This window comes from Drosophila montana, unplaced genomic scaffold, assembly GCF_035044405.1.
Source record: "Drosophila montana isolate Dmon_TW-CO22-7 unplaced genomic scaffold, ASM3504440v1 contig_2716_1, whole genome shotgun sequence".
Classification (NCBI taxonomy): Eukaryota; Metazoa; Arthropoda; class Insecta; order Diptera; family Drosophilidae; genus Drosophila; species Drosophila montana.
Window position 1 is genome coordinate 470858 of NW_026997587.1, and position 12863 is coordinate 483720.

Here is a 12863-nt window from a genome sequence, read left to right on the forward strand (position 1 = left end):
CAACAAAATGAAATGCCGCATAAATAATAAAATGTGCTCAAAAATTCATAAGTGCTGGCCATAATTCACAACCTGCCGCCCGTTGCCCAATTTACCGTGTCCAGCAAATGGCCTTTGTTCGCTCTAAATTGTTATCAGGCAGCGCGTTTATCAAAGCTGCATACTTATGCATATTACAGGGTATTATATATTATATAAATATATATATATATTATATATAAATATTTATTTCAATATATAAAACTGTTTGCCTTGACTGACTGATTGACTGACTGACTGATTGGTGATCAACGCACAGCCCATACCGTAAGAGCTCAAAATTCAAGTGAAAATTGTACCTATATAAACATAGGACGAAATTTCCCTCCCCCATAACTCGGTCAAAACTCAACCGATTTTCATAAGGTTTGGCTTTCCCTTAATGATTTGGCCTCCAGATCAATTTGGCATCAAAGTCTGACAACATTATTTTTGGTCCAAAATCAAGTCAAAATGGTACCCTCAAGTATCCTATATAGACAAAGATCAAAATTTCCCACTCTATAGCTCGGCCAAAACTCAACCGATTTTCATAAGGTTCGGCTATTTGTTCATGGTTTGGCCCGTAGATCAATTTGGTTTCGAAATCTGGCAACATTTTTTTGGTCAAAATTCATGTGACAAATATCCTACATAGACATAGGTCGAAATTTCCGACATCCGTAACTCGTTACGGCATCCGATTTCGTCGAGGTTTGGCTCTTTGTTTATTTATTTTATACGTACCACGGGCACGGCCGGGATATACCCGCTAGTATATATTTATATATATTATATATATACATTGCCTGCATATGGCAGCAACAGCGACATTCTAATTGAGCTAATTCCCTTGCCAAGCCGGAGCTGCGAATTTCCAAAGCTTATGCAAATAAATATGCGAAATGTACGTGACCAAGTGCGTAATATGCAAAAAGTTGAGCAGCTCCAACAGCAGCAGCTCCAAGTCATCATTACGCTGTGCGAATTTCAAATGAATGTCAGCCAAAGGACACACACCAACACACACACACACACACGCACACAAGGACACACACATACCAGCACACACACACACACACACACACACACACACACACACACACACACATTCATTGCTTGTACAATGCTTGTGAGACAAGGCAAATAGCGTGGAGTATGGCTGTCATGTAGGCGACAGCATTTGAATTCCTAAACAGACTAGAGATGAGCGCGTGGCAATGTTAACATTATACGATATGTATACGATATTAGGCAACTAGACACGACAATCAGAGAATCTGTTTGGTTGTGCCAGATCGTATTTACTGGCAAAATTTGAGCTTAGATTCGTGCTAAGATTCTGGCTAGGTCGTGTTAATTGATAAGTCGTGTTAGCTCGTGCTTAGTCGTATTTGATCGTGTTAAGTCGTGTTCAGTCGTGCTAAATCGTGTCGAAAGGCATTCTTCAATCCGGCTAGGTCGTGCTTAAGAACTGTTATTGTTTATTAAGTTGTGTCAGATCGTATTTACTAGCAAAAGTTTGAGCTTATATACGTGCTAAGATTCTGGCTAGGTCGCGTTAATTGATAAGTTATGTTAAAGGCATGTTAATTGGACTGTTACTTTAGGATGGGTCGTGCTAAGTCGTGCCTAGATACGTGCAGTGGTTAAGTCGTGTCAGCTGCTATGTCATGTGACCTCACGCTAAGCTGAGCCGAAAGGCATACTTGAAGTCTGGCTAAGTCGTCTTTAATGTTCTGTTGCATTAAGTCGTGTTAACTAAGTCGTGTATAGGGAATCGATTATTTTTATGTAAGTCTCAATCGTACCAAGAGTAAATTTAACTCGTGTTAACAAATGTTTTTTACTACTAAGTCGTGTTAACTAGCGCTAAGTCGTTTCGAAATGAATGCCTGAAGACTGTTTTTATTGCCTAGGGCTAACTGAGAGTCTGTCTTAACAGTGCTTTTTTCATGTTTAGTAGTGCTAAGAGGTATACATATATTATTGGTTATGTCGTACTTAGTTAAGTCTGGGTCATGGAAATGACTTGCCAGTAGCTTGTTTAGGTCGTGTTTATTTGTCATGCGTCGTGTTCCATCGTGTTCAGTCGTGCCAAATCAAGGAGTTCGCTTTTGTATTGCTACTTTGAACTCGAATAAGCACAAGCACGCACGAAATCAGATCAGAACACGTTTAAGTTGGGCGCTTTACAGAGCCAGCTACGTGCCCAGCTCTAAGCGCAGACAAACAAGTTGCGGAATTGTAAGAACAGCCACGCCCACATGTACAGCCCGTACGCGTCCCTCCCGGTTACTTCTTTGTCCTCCAGTAGGAGAGACTGGCTGCCTGCCTGTTTGTCTCGCAAAAGTAAAAGTTTTGCATTTAATTTCACAATTTATTTTAATTTGCAGCAAGTGAGTGACTGCCTCATGCCGCATGCCCCGTGCGCGCCGTGCCTCTCTGCTGTCCTTCAATTAGCGAGAAGCGTGAAGACTGCTCAAAATAATGTGACTTGCAATTAGGCGACGCATTCAGCAAATGGCAGCATCTGGAGCGGCAAGTGGCCAACGCTTGGGGACAATTCCCAAGCGTTGCATGCATCATGGAGCCAAATGCAAAAGTCGCGTTCCAGGCGCAACACGGTGCGTATGATTGATGTGGCTGCCACAGGGCGGGCGTGCGTGCGTATGTGTGTGTGTGTGTGTGTGTGTGTGTGTGTGAGTGCCCGCTGTGCTGCAGACGCCGCAAATGTAATTTGTGCGGCTCTTTGGGGAGCCGAACTTGTGCCCGGCAACGACTTTGACTGATGACAAACTTTGCATAGTTTTGCACGGCAACGACGGCAACGACGACGGCGGCTTAAAGCTGGTCGAGACCAGGCCAGGCGCGGCTAGTTAAAGCCAGTCGGCGCATCGATCTTCATTTCATGGAATTCAATCAAGTTTTTCCATTTGTTGGCAAATTGAAAACATATGTTTCCACACGCACACACACACACACCGAGAATTTGGCTCATATGCTGTCGAGCTAAGTTAAAACAAACGCTGCCATAAAACAAACAGACTTGAGGCAGAGGAGCTTGGCAAACACGGAAAGAAAAGCTACTTAAAAATGTTGCACACGTACAGCCAATTGTGAGCAGGCCAAGACGCACACACACACACACACACACATGAGAGTCAACAACTTTGCCGACAACGTCGCCAAATTCCCCAGAGCCGACTGGCAGGCAACTTCATCAGGCGCCTTGATGTAGCCTCTGCCACAGCTTCATCATCATCATCACAGGGCTTCAACATGATGATGATGAGACCCATCAGGAGCTACATGTCTGAGGCGTTTTGCTCCGGCTCACATCATTCACACACACACACACACACACACACACAGATGGCGCCAAGCACTACTAAATTTCACGCAATCACGACTACACACACACACTCTCACACACACTCACACAGACGTTTATGCTCTGTGTGCTGTTTGTCGACAGCCTAATAAAATATTTAGTTGGTGCTCATTGACAAGTTTGCAGACACTGACAAGGTCCTTGCCACATTCACATACACACACACACACACACCACTTATTGCTCGCAGTGGCTTTGTGGTCTCTTTATGCCCGTGTCTGACATTTGTGGCAGGTGTCATTCACTCGCTTAGCTAATCATTTACATGCTGCCAGGATATCAGGATTTTAGCTGCTGCTGCTTTTATGCGTCCATCAATTCTATTAAACGTCCATAAAACAAGCCCTCGCATCGCGGCAATAATGAAAAATGCAAAACCAATATTTAAAAGCCCATCAAATCAAACAAAGTGCAACAATGTGTGTGTGTGTTGGCGGAGGGGGGGATGGGGTGGGGTAGGGTCAAATAAATAAGCCGAATCCCTCGCTTAGCATCCCTTTTAAAGTGTGCGTGTGGGGCGCATAAACAACGTTTAATATCTCATCAAGTGTTACGCTTTACGACTACTTAAAAACACATAAAAAATGCCAAACAAAATCAACGTTGAAAGCCATAAATTCTTGTGCATAGAAATGAAAAGCCACTGAAGCGAAGTTCGGGCCAGAACCATGGCCAGAAAAACGAAAGCAAATGTAAAAGCGAAACGGAGAAAAGCAGCAACAGCAACAGCAACAGCAACCGCATCCCTCACACAGCGAACAGATTTAATGATGCAGCATGATTTGCACATAAAAAAAAATATGTACATAGTGAAAGACAGAGAGAGAGAGAGAGAGAACGAGAAAGGAGCCAGGACTCGGATGTTGACTGAGATGGAAACTGACAGCCATTGGCAACTGGCAACTGGTCGCTGCCCTGCTTTGATAAACTGCACTCACACAGACACACAGACAAACACACACACACACACACACTCACGCTTTGGCTCGCGCATAAAATGTTAAAGGCTTTTGCTGAACAGCAACAACAACTACTACAAAATGAAAGTTATGCGAGAAAGGTTGAATAAACCCTGTGTTCAACAAGATAGCATACACTCAGAGAAAAGAAAAGTAATGCAATAATTTGCACGCGTTGTTGTTGTAGCTGACAGTTGCAGGTGCAAATGTGCATAAAACTAAAATCTGCCAGTTTGCAGAGCTGCCAACTTACAGAAAATGTAAGCGCACACTTAAAATGTAAATGTTAAATTTGCATAAACAGATAAAGAGAGCGCAACGAGCAGGCAAAATAACAGCGGCTTAACAGCAAGCAGTGCTGTGATGCAGGCAGCACGTTTGAGCAATTGAGAGATTGGCAAAGCGCAGCTGCGCAGCTCGCTTAATGTGACAAGTGCTGGTGTTTAGGAATGAACGATCGGCCGCTAACGTCAAATAACGGTTGTTTGTTTTCGATTATGTTCAGCAGTAACAAAAACAACAGCCAAAACGCAAAACAAATTGCGCGTGGTTTTTTTCTCAGCTTCGTTATTTACACACATTGTAAATAAGATGAAAGCAAATGCAGTTTTTGCTATTTCTTTTTATTTTTTGCGTACAGCCTTTGCTCTGCAGCTGCTGAAATTATCTTAACCGAGTAGAACAAAAGAAAACGAAAGTAGATAAACAGTCATACATGCGTACTTACTTGTTGTTTTTGTTGCTTTTGCCTGTGCGTCGCAGTCACAAATTCATGTCTTCCTCTAGTCGATCCGTTATATTTTACGCGCAGCCCGTACGATTTTTACACTTCTTCGTTTTTAGCACTATCTTAAAATAGGATAATTAAACTTTCTATTCGACTTTTAAATATAGATAAGTGTAAAAGTGTGCACCGACGCGACTATTAATTGCGGACATGCGGGCCTCGCCACAATTAAATATTAACTGAACCATGCTACAGTTACACGGTACAGACGCTGTCAAAGCATGCACAAAGAAAGATGGAGAGATAGAGAGAGAGTAGCGGTAGCAGCGCATAGAACAGCAGCTTAGCAGCGAAGAGAGCTGAGCTAGGCTTTTAAGCTGTAAGCAGGAATGTTAATTAACAGCAGTAACAAACATTGCACTTTTAATTTGCATCAGAGCAAGCGAGACAGATATATCCATGTATGAGGGGACACTGCAAGGAAATCACGGAAAAGTCACATTTTTTCAGTGTTTCAAGTATTAAAACAATATTATAAGTATTAAATAGGGAAAAATTGACAATGCTCTTACAAATCCTCTCTAAACATAAAGTAGACATCTGTGATGAACTGAAGTCTTCTATCAAACAGCCAATTTATTGACAGCAGATAATCACCAGTTGGTATAGTATGTGGCAAAAACTTCCATCTGAGATAGAACCCATCTACGATTTGTGGACCCTATGAAATGAATGATGAAATAGATCAAAAGATATAGGTCAGGGTGTTGTTTGACACTTGCCACATAGGGACACGAGTGGTTAAAGTTGGAAAACTCGCTCAGAAGCTTATAAATAAGTATCGCAAATGGATTAAACTGCTTCTTTATAAAACGACAACCATCAATGGTAATATTAACCAGCCACGGCTTGTAGCCATTGGCCTTCTGAAAGAGTTGAAAACGCACGAATATATCGTGCGCCGGATACAGAACAGTTCCATTAAAATTCAAAGTCGTCTTGTTCCGGCTAACGGCACGCAGCCGACATTCATGTATGACAAACCACGATTCGTTGAAGCTCTTGCAGACCACATTTGTGAACTTGAACTCGATAGCCTCCTGCAGTGGAGACTTGTATAAATTCCGCATGTCAAGCATTATCCTCAGGCCAACTTACATTGTAACTCAGAAATATCCAAATTTGCAGTAATCCGAAAGCTATGAGAGGGATGCGCATGGCCACGATACTGAAATGACTTCGAAACATTGCATAATTCCACAAATTTTATATCAAATGATCGCTTCGCTTTGGTAGATCAATAAATTGTTTGTATTTCAAATTACTTGATCATTTTGACGGAGCTGAAAAAGTTATTTGTTAAATCGATTTACTCATTTAATTCTCATTGACTTACACAGTAAAAAATCGAAATCGTTTAACCGAGTATATAATAAAAATGATATATATTTTTATTCAATATTCTTGTATTTATTTTATCAGCCAACTTTACCGCATATTACACACAGTTCAAAAACTCTTAGCCTGTTGAGTTTAAATCCTCTTTGAAGGCATAGTAAACATTAGTTTTAAATTGTGGTCTCCTATCAAATAGCCAATTTATTTTCAGTAGATAGTCACCAGTTGGAAAAGCATGCGGCAAGTAGTTCAACTTCGGATAAAACCCATTAACTATTTGGGGGCCCTTAAACAAGAGAATGCAATTAAAATTATGTTAAGGACATATATCAAGGTGTTCTTTGATAGTTACCAAATAGGGACATGAATGATTAATGTTCGAAAACTCGCCCAAAAGCTTATAGGCCAGCATTGCGAATGCATTGAACCGTTTTTTAATAAAACGACAGCCATCAACGGTAACATTGACCAGCCATGGCTTATAACCATTAGCCTTCTGAAAGAGCTCGAATTGAACGTGAATATTGTTGGCTGGATGCAGGATGGTTCCATTAAAATTCAAAGTCGTCTTGTTGCGGCTTACAGCTCGAAGGCGACATTCATGTATGACAATCCACGATTTGTTGTAGCTCTCGCAAACCGCATTTGTGAACTTGAACTCGATAGCCTCCTGCAGTTGATAATTCAATTTATTCCGTATGTCCAGCATTATCCGCAGGCCAACTTACATTGTAACTTAGAAATAACCAAATTGGCAATAATCCGAATACTTTGATAGGGATGCGCATGGCTACGATACTGAAATGACTTCGAAACATTGCATAATTCCACAAATTTTATATCAATTGGTCTCTTCGCTTGGGTACATCGAAAAATTGTTTCAATTAAAAAATAATTTAAATTTGTGACGGAGCTGCAAATGTAATTTGTTAAATCGATTTACCAATAAAAGAGTCGAAATCGATCCCAGACAAGAAAATGGATGTTGCCGAATATACTGTTAATAATAATATGTATAATAAAAACTTTCTATGCATATAAATTGTATTTTTAACTAATTAATAACCCTGTATTCCACATGGAGCGTGGATAGTTTTAGGTTTTCGTGTTTAAGTCCTCTTTGTAGGAATAGTAAACATTACTTTTAAATTGTGGTCTTCTATCAAATAGCCAATTTATGTTCAGTAGATAGTCACCAGTTGGAAAAGCATGCGGCAAGTAGTTCAATTTTGGATAGAACGCTTCAATAATTTGGGGGCCCTTTAATGAGAGGATGCAATTAAAAATATGTTAAGGTGTTCTTTGATAGTTACCAAATAGGGACATGAATGATTAATGTTGGAAAACTCGCCCAAAAGCTTATAGGCCAGCATTGCGAATGCATTGAACCGTTTTTTAATTAAACGACAGCCATCAAATGTAACATTAACCAGCTTGTAGCCATTAACCTTCTGAAAGAGTTCGAATCGAACGTGAATATTGTTTGCAGGATGCAGAATGGTTCCATTGAAATTAAACGTCGTCTTACAGCTCGAAGGCGACATTCATGTATGAACTTGAGCTCGATAGCCTCCTGCATTTGATAATTCAATTTATTCTGTATGTCCAGCATTATCCTCAGGCCAACTTACATTGTAACTTAGAAATAACCGAATTGGCAGTAATCGGAAAGCTTTGAGAGAGATGCGCATGACTGAAATGATTTCGAAGCACTGCATAATTCCAAAAATTTTATATCAAATGATCGCTTGGCTTCGGTACACCAATAAATTGTTAGTATTACAAAATACTTGATATTATTGACGGAGCTGAAAAAGTAATTTGTTAAATCGATTTACTCATATTATTCCCATTGGCTTACACCACTAACCAAAGAACATATATGTAGATGGGACATGCCGTGTATCCAAAGTGTAAGATATACATACATATTTAGCTTTTGCATATATGAATTTGATCTGCAGGTAATAAGGAGTCAACATTCATTCATCAATTCAAACCCAAAATCATAAAAAGAAGGATGCGCGCCAGACGCGTGCCAAAAATGATATTTTATTTTGCGCCCATGATCTGCCTATTCACACACATTTGTGTCTGTGTCTGTGTGTGTGTAGAGCTCGAAAATCAGAAATCCCAAAATATTGTCAAATTTGCATCGGACAGGCAGGCAGAGACCAACAGGCACACAAGCGCATAAATGCTTCTATTCATATACAAAATATGCGAGTATGCGTGTATAGCAAGTCCAAAAACTTATAAAAGCACACATGCCAACGCTTAGGTACCCTTTCCAATAATAACGAGCTAAAATGCAAGAATTTCGCATCGACGGGGCAAACCCTTTCATCATTTCATATTACTCGTCCATTCAAAAAGGAAGATATTTGAGAAAAATTGAATTTGTGGGCATTTTTGCCTGTGCGACACACGCACACACAAACATTTAAACGGTACCTAGACATAAAGAGAGCATTGAGAGCACTGCGAGTAAGTGCTAGCGAGATAATAATAAACAGCGATGCCGTTCTATCGCACATATCATATGGAAGAGAGAGAAAGCCAAAGCAGTTTCCTGCAGTGACATCAGCAAAAGACATCATATGTACATACATATATCTTAATCGCTTTGGATACACGGCATGTCCCATATATATGTTCTTTGGTTAGTGCTTACACAGTAATAAAATCGAAATCGAAATCGAAAATTTCTCTGAGCCGAAGAACTTAGTTGTAATAAATAATACATATATGTATGTATATTGGAACCAAATATATTTGTATTTATTTTATCAGGCAACTATACCGCATATAAGACACAGTTTAAAGAGTCTTAGCCTGTTGAGTTTAAGTCCTCTTTGAAGGTAAAGTAAACATTAGTTTTAAATTGTGGTCTCCTATCAAATAGCCAATTTATGTTCAGTAGATAGTCACCAGTTGGAAAAGCATGTGGCAAGTAGTTCGATTTTAGATAAAACCCCTTAACAATTTGGGGGCCCTTAAACGAGAGAATGCAATTAAAAATATGTTAAGGACATATGTCAAGGTGTTCTTTGATAGTTACCAAATAGGGACATGAATGATTAAAGTTAGAGAACTCGGCCAAAAGCTTATAGGCCAGCATTGCGAATGCATTGAACCGTTTTTTAATAAAACGACAGCCATCAACGGTAACATTAACCAGCCATGGCTTGTAGCCATTAGCCTTCTGAAAGAGTTCGAATTGAACGTGAATATTGTTTGCAGGATGCAGGACAGTTCCATTAAAATTAAACGTCGTCTTGTTGCGGCTTACAGCTCGAAGGCGACATTCATGTATGACAATCCACGATTTGTTGTAGCTCTCGCAAACCGCATTTGTGAACTTGAACTCGATAGCCTCCTGCAGTTGATAATTCAATTTATTCCGTATGTCCAGTATAATCCTCAGGCCAACTTACATTGTAACTTAGAAATAACCAAATTGGCAATAATCCGAAAGCTTTGAGAGGGATGCGCATGGCCACGATACTGAAATAACTTCGAAGCATTCCACAATTCCACAAATTTTATATCAATTGGTCTCTTCGCTTGGGTACATCGAAAAATTGTTTCAATTAAAAAATAATTTAAATTTGTGACGGAGCTGCAAAGGTAATTTGTTAAATCGATTTACCAATAAAAGAGTCGAGATCGAAACCATTTTCATCCCAGACAAGAATATGGATGTTACCGAATATACTGTTAATCTCTATATATAAAACTGTTTGTCCTGACTGACTGACTGACTGACTGACCGACTGACTGACTGACTGATTGGTGATCAACGCACAGCCCAAACCGTAACAGCTAGGAAGCTGAAATTTTCACTGTAGTTACCTTATGTGATGTAGGTGCACATTAAGACGGGGTTTCGCGAAATTCCACCCGCAAGTGTGGAAAAATCGCGAAAAACGTTTGTATGTAACTTTTTTGTTTACCATCCGATCGGTCTCAAACTTATTTTCAAAGATCTTTGTTGGAATTAATTTGAGGGGTGTTTCACACTTTCCAAAATATACATTCCTCCTTGGTGGAAATGGAGGTCAAAGATTTGGTGGGTGACGTTTCGCCCTCAAATTCATTTCCAGTGATCTATATGAAAATTCATTCGAGACGTTTTTCACACTTTTCGCAGAATTCAAACTTCTTCGGGGTGAATGCGATTTAAAGATTTTTTGGGCGGCGTTTTAAGTTGTGCCCGATTTGCTTCAAACTTATTTTAAAAGCTCTCAATAAGAACTTAATAAATACGTATTTCAGCGATTTGGGAAATTCCACCCGCAACAGTGGTAAATTGGCGGAAAACGTTTGTATGAAAGTTTTTTGTTTACCATCCGATCGGCCCCAAACTCATTTCAAAGATCTATGTTCAAATGCATTTGAGGGGTGTTTCACACTTTTTGAAAAATTCCATCCCTCCTTGGTGCAAATGGTGGTCGAAGATTTGGTCGGTGACGTTTTGTGTTCAAATTTATTTCCAAAGATCTATAAGAAAAATCATTTGAGACGTGTTTCACATTTCTCGCAAAATCTAAACTCCTTCGGTGGAAAATGCATTTTTAAGATTTTTTTGGTGAATTTTAAGAGTTTTCCGATTTGCATAAAAGTTGTTTGATTCCCGTCCGATCAGTTTTAAAATCATTTTCAAAGCTTTTTTGATTTTATAACATACGTGCCACGGGCAAGGCCGGGTTATACCCGCTAGTATTTATATATAATATGTCCTAATATTTATCTGTTCATTCATTATATTAAACGTTTTTTCCGCTTCAACACATCAACTAATTTTTCTCGTTAAAAAATGTTTATTTATCTTTATTAATTTATTTTTGTATCGTTAATATCATTTGGTTTTAGTATATGTTTTTGTGGTTCTATATTCATAAATGTTTATTTTATTTGGTAAAATGTTTACAGGTCCTCCTTGAAGGTGAAGTAGACTTTTGTTTGAAATTGTGGCCTCTTATCAAAATACCAGTTTGTAGCCACTTGATAGTCTCCTGTTGGCATCTGATTAGGTAAAATCTTCAAATTGAGATAAGCTCCATCCACAATTTGTGGGCCCTTTTTAAAAAAGAAAGGTACAATTTTGGTTGACTTTGCTCTAGTTGGAATTCAGACAAAATATCGGAACATATCTCACAGCTAACCTTATACTTACCATAAAGGGACACGCGTGGTTGATGGTGGTAAACTCTTTAAACATTTTGAACATAAGTATTGCAACTGGATTGTAGGGTTTCTTCAAGAAACGACAAACATTGATGTTCACACTGTAGAGCCATGGCTTATATCCATTCTCTTTCTTTAAAAGTTGCACTTTAGCTAAAATATCGTTGGCAGGATGCAGGATAGTTCCATTTAGAATTAAGGTTGTTTTATTCCGATTAACTGCTCGCAGGCGACAATTGTGTATGACAACCCACGATTTGTTGAAGCTCTCGCAAACCATATTTGTCCACTTAAATTCGAGGGCTTCCTGTTGAAAGTTTTGTTCAATCACATTATTTTAGTGCTTCCAAATTTAACTTGAAGCTAACCTACATTGTAACTGGGCTTGAGAATTACCCAAACTTGAAATATTCCCCAAACAATGAGGGCGATGCGCATGGCGACGAGTCTCGGATGGCACTCAGACACTTAATACTTTTATGCATATGAAATTTGTATATTCGCAGCAATTTCCGCTTCAATGCACACATAATGGAATGAACATTATCGGATTGTTCGAATCTAAGCTTTCGGCTTGGGCTTTTTAAATACATTGAAAACCCCGTATATCGGTTTAATTTTTAGGAATAAGTGAATGAGCTGCCAGCCAACTCGTCAGGGCAAGAGCTTTCACCTGCCCAAACGGACCCATATTCGAGTTTCTGAGATAACAAGTATTTTGTCCTATATACCGATATGATTTAGACAAAAAGGTTCTGATTCTTAGATGATCTGCATATCCTTCAATGGCAATCGATACAGTTCGTTCATGTGCTTGTGACGCACCAAAGGACAATCTGCGTGCCTAAACCTGAGATTGAGCCATTCTTCTAAAAAGAAGATTTCCTTTACAGCTTATAACTCCATTGCCATAAAATTTGACAAAAATGGCTTGATTTCGTTCCGCGGACTTTCACGAGTTCGCAAATGCCGAATGATCCAAGAGCGGAACTTATTTAGTTTAGATAAAGCCATTGATTGTTATAGGTATATTACATTTAGCTCACTTCAACTAATTATTTGCGCTTAGGAATGTTTAATTATCGTAATTAGTCAAAATAAGTTATTTTTTAATCGATTTATATAATTTGGCATAAGCTTTGCCTGATGTTTCTGTTTGTTTTATTTGGTAAAATTC

The 12863-nt window shown here is 39.2% G+C and overlaps 1 protein-coding gene across 1 annotated transcript in view; it reads right to left on the bottom strand.

Moving 5' to 3' along the window:
- pk (prickle) overlaps positions 1–5206 on the bottom strand; it is a 91886-nt gene extending 86680 nt beyond the window's left edge. Inside the window, exon 1 of the mRNA XM_064684300.1 lies at positions 5099–5206. The gene's annotated coding sequence lies outside the window, so the exon portion shown is untranslated. The remainder of the gene's footprint in view (positions 1–5098) is intronic.
- Positions 5207–12863: the final 7657 nt, after the last annotated feature.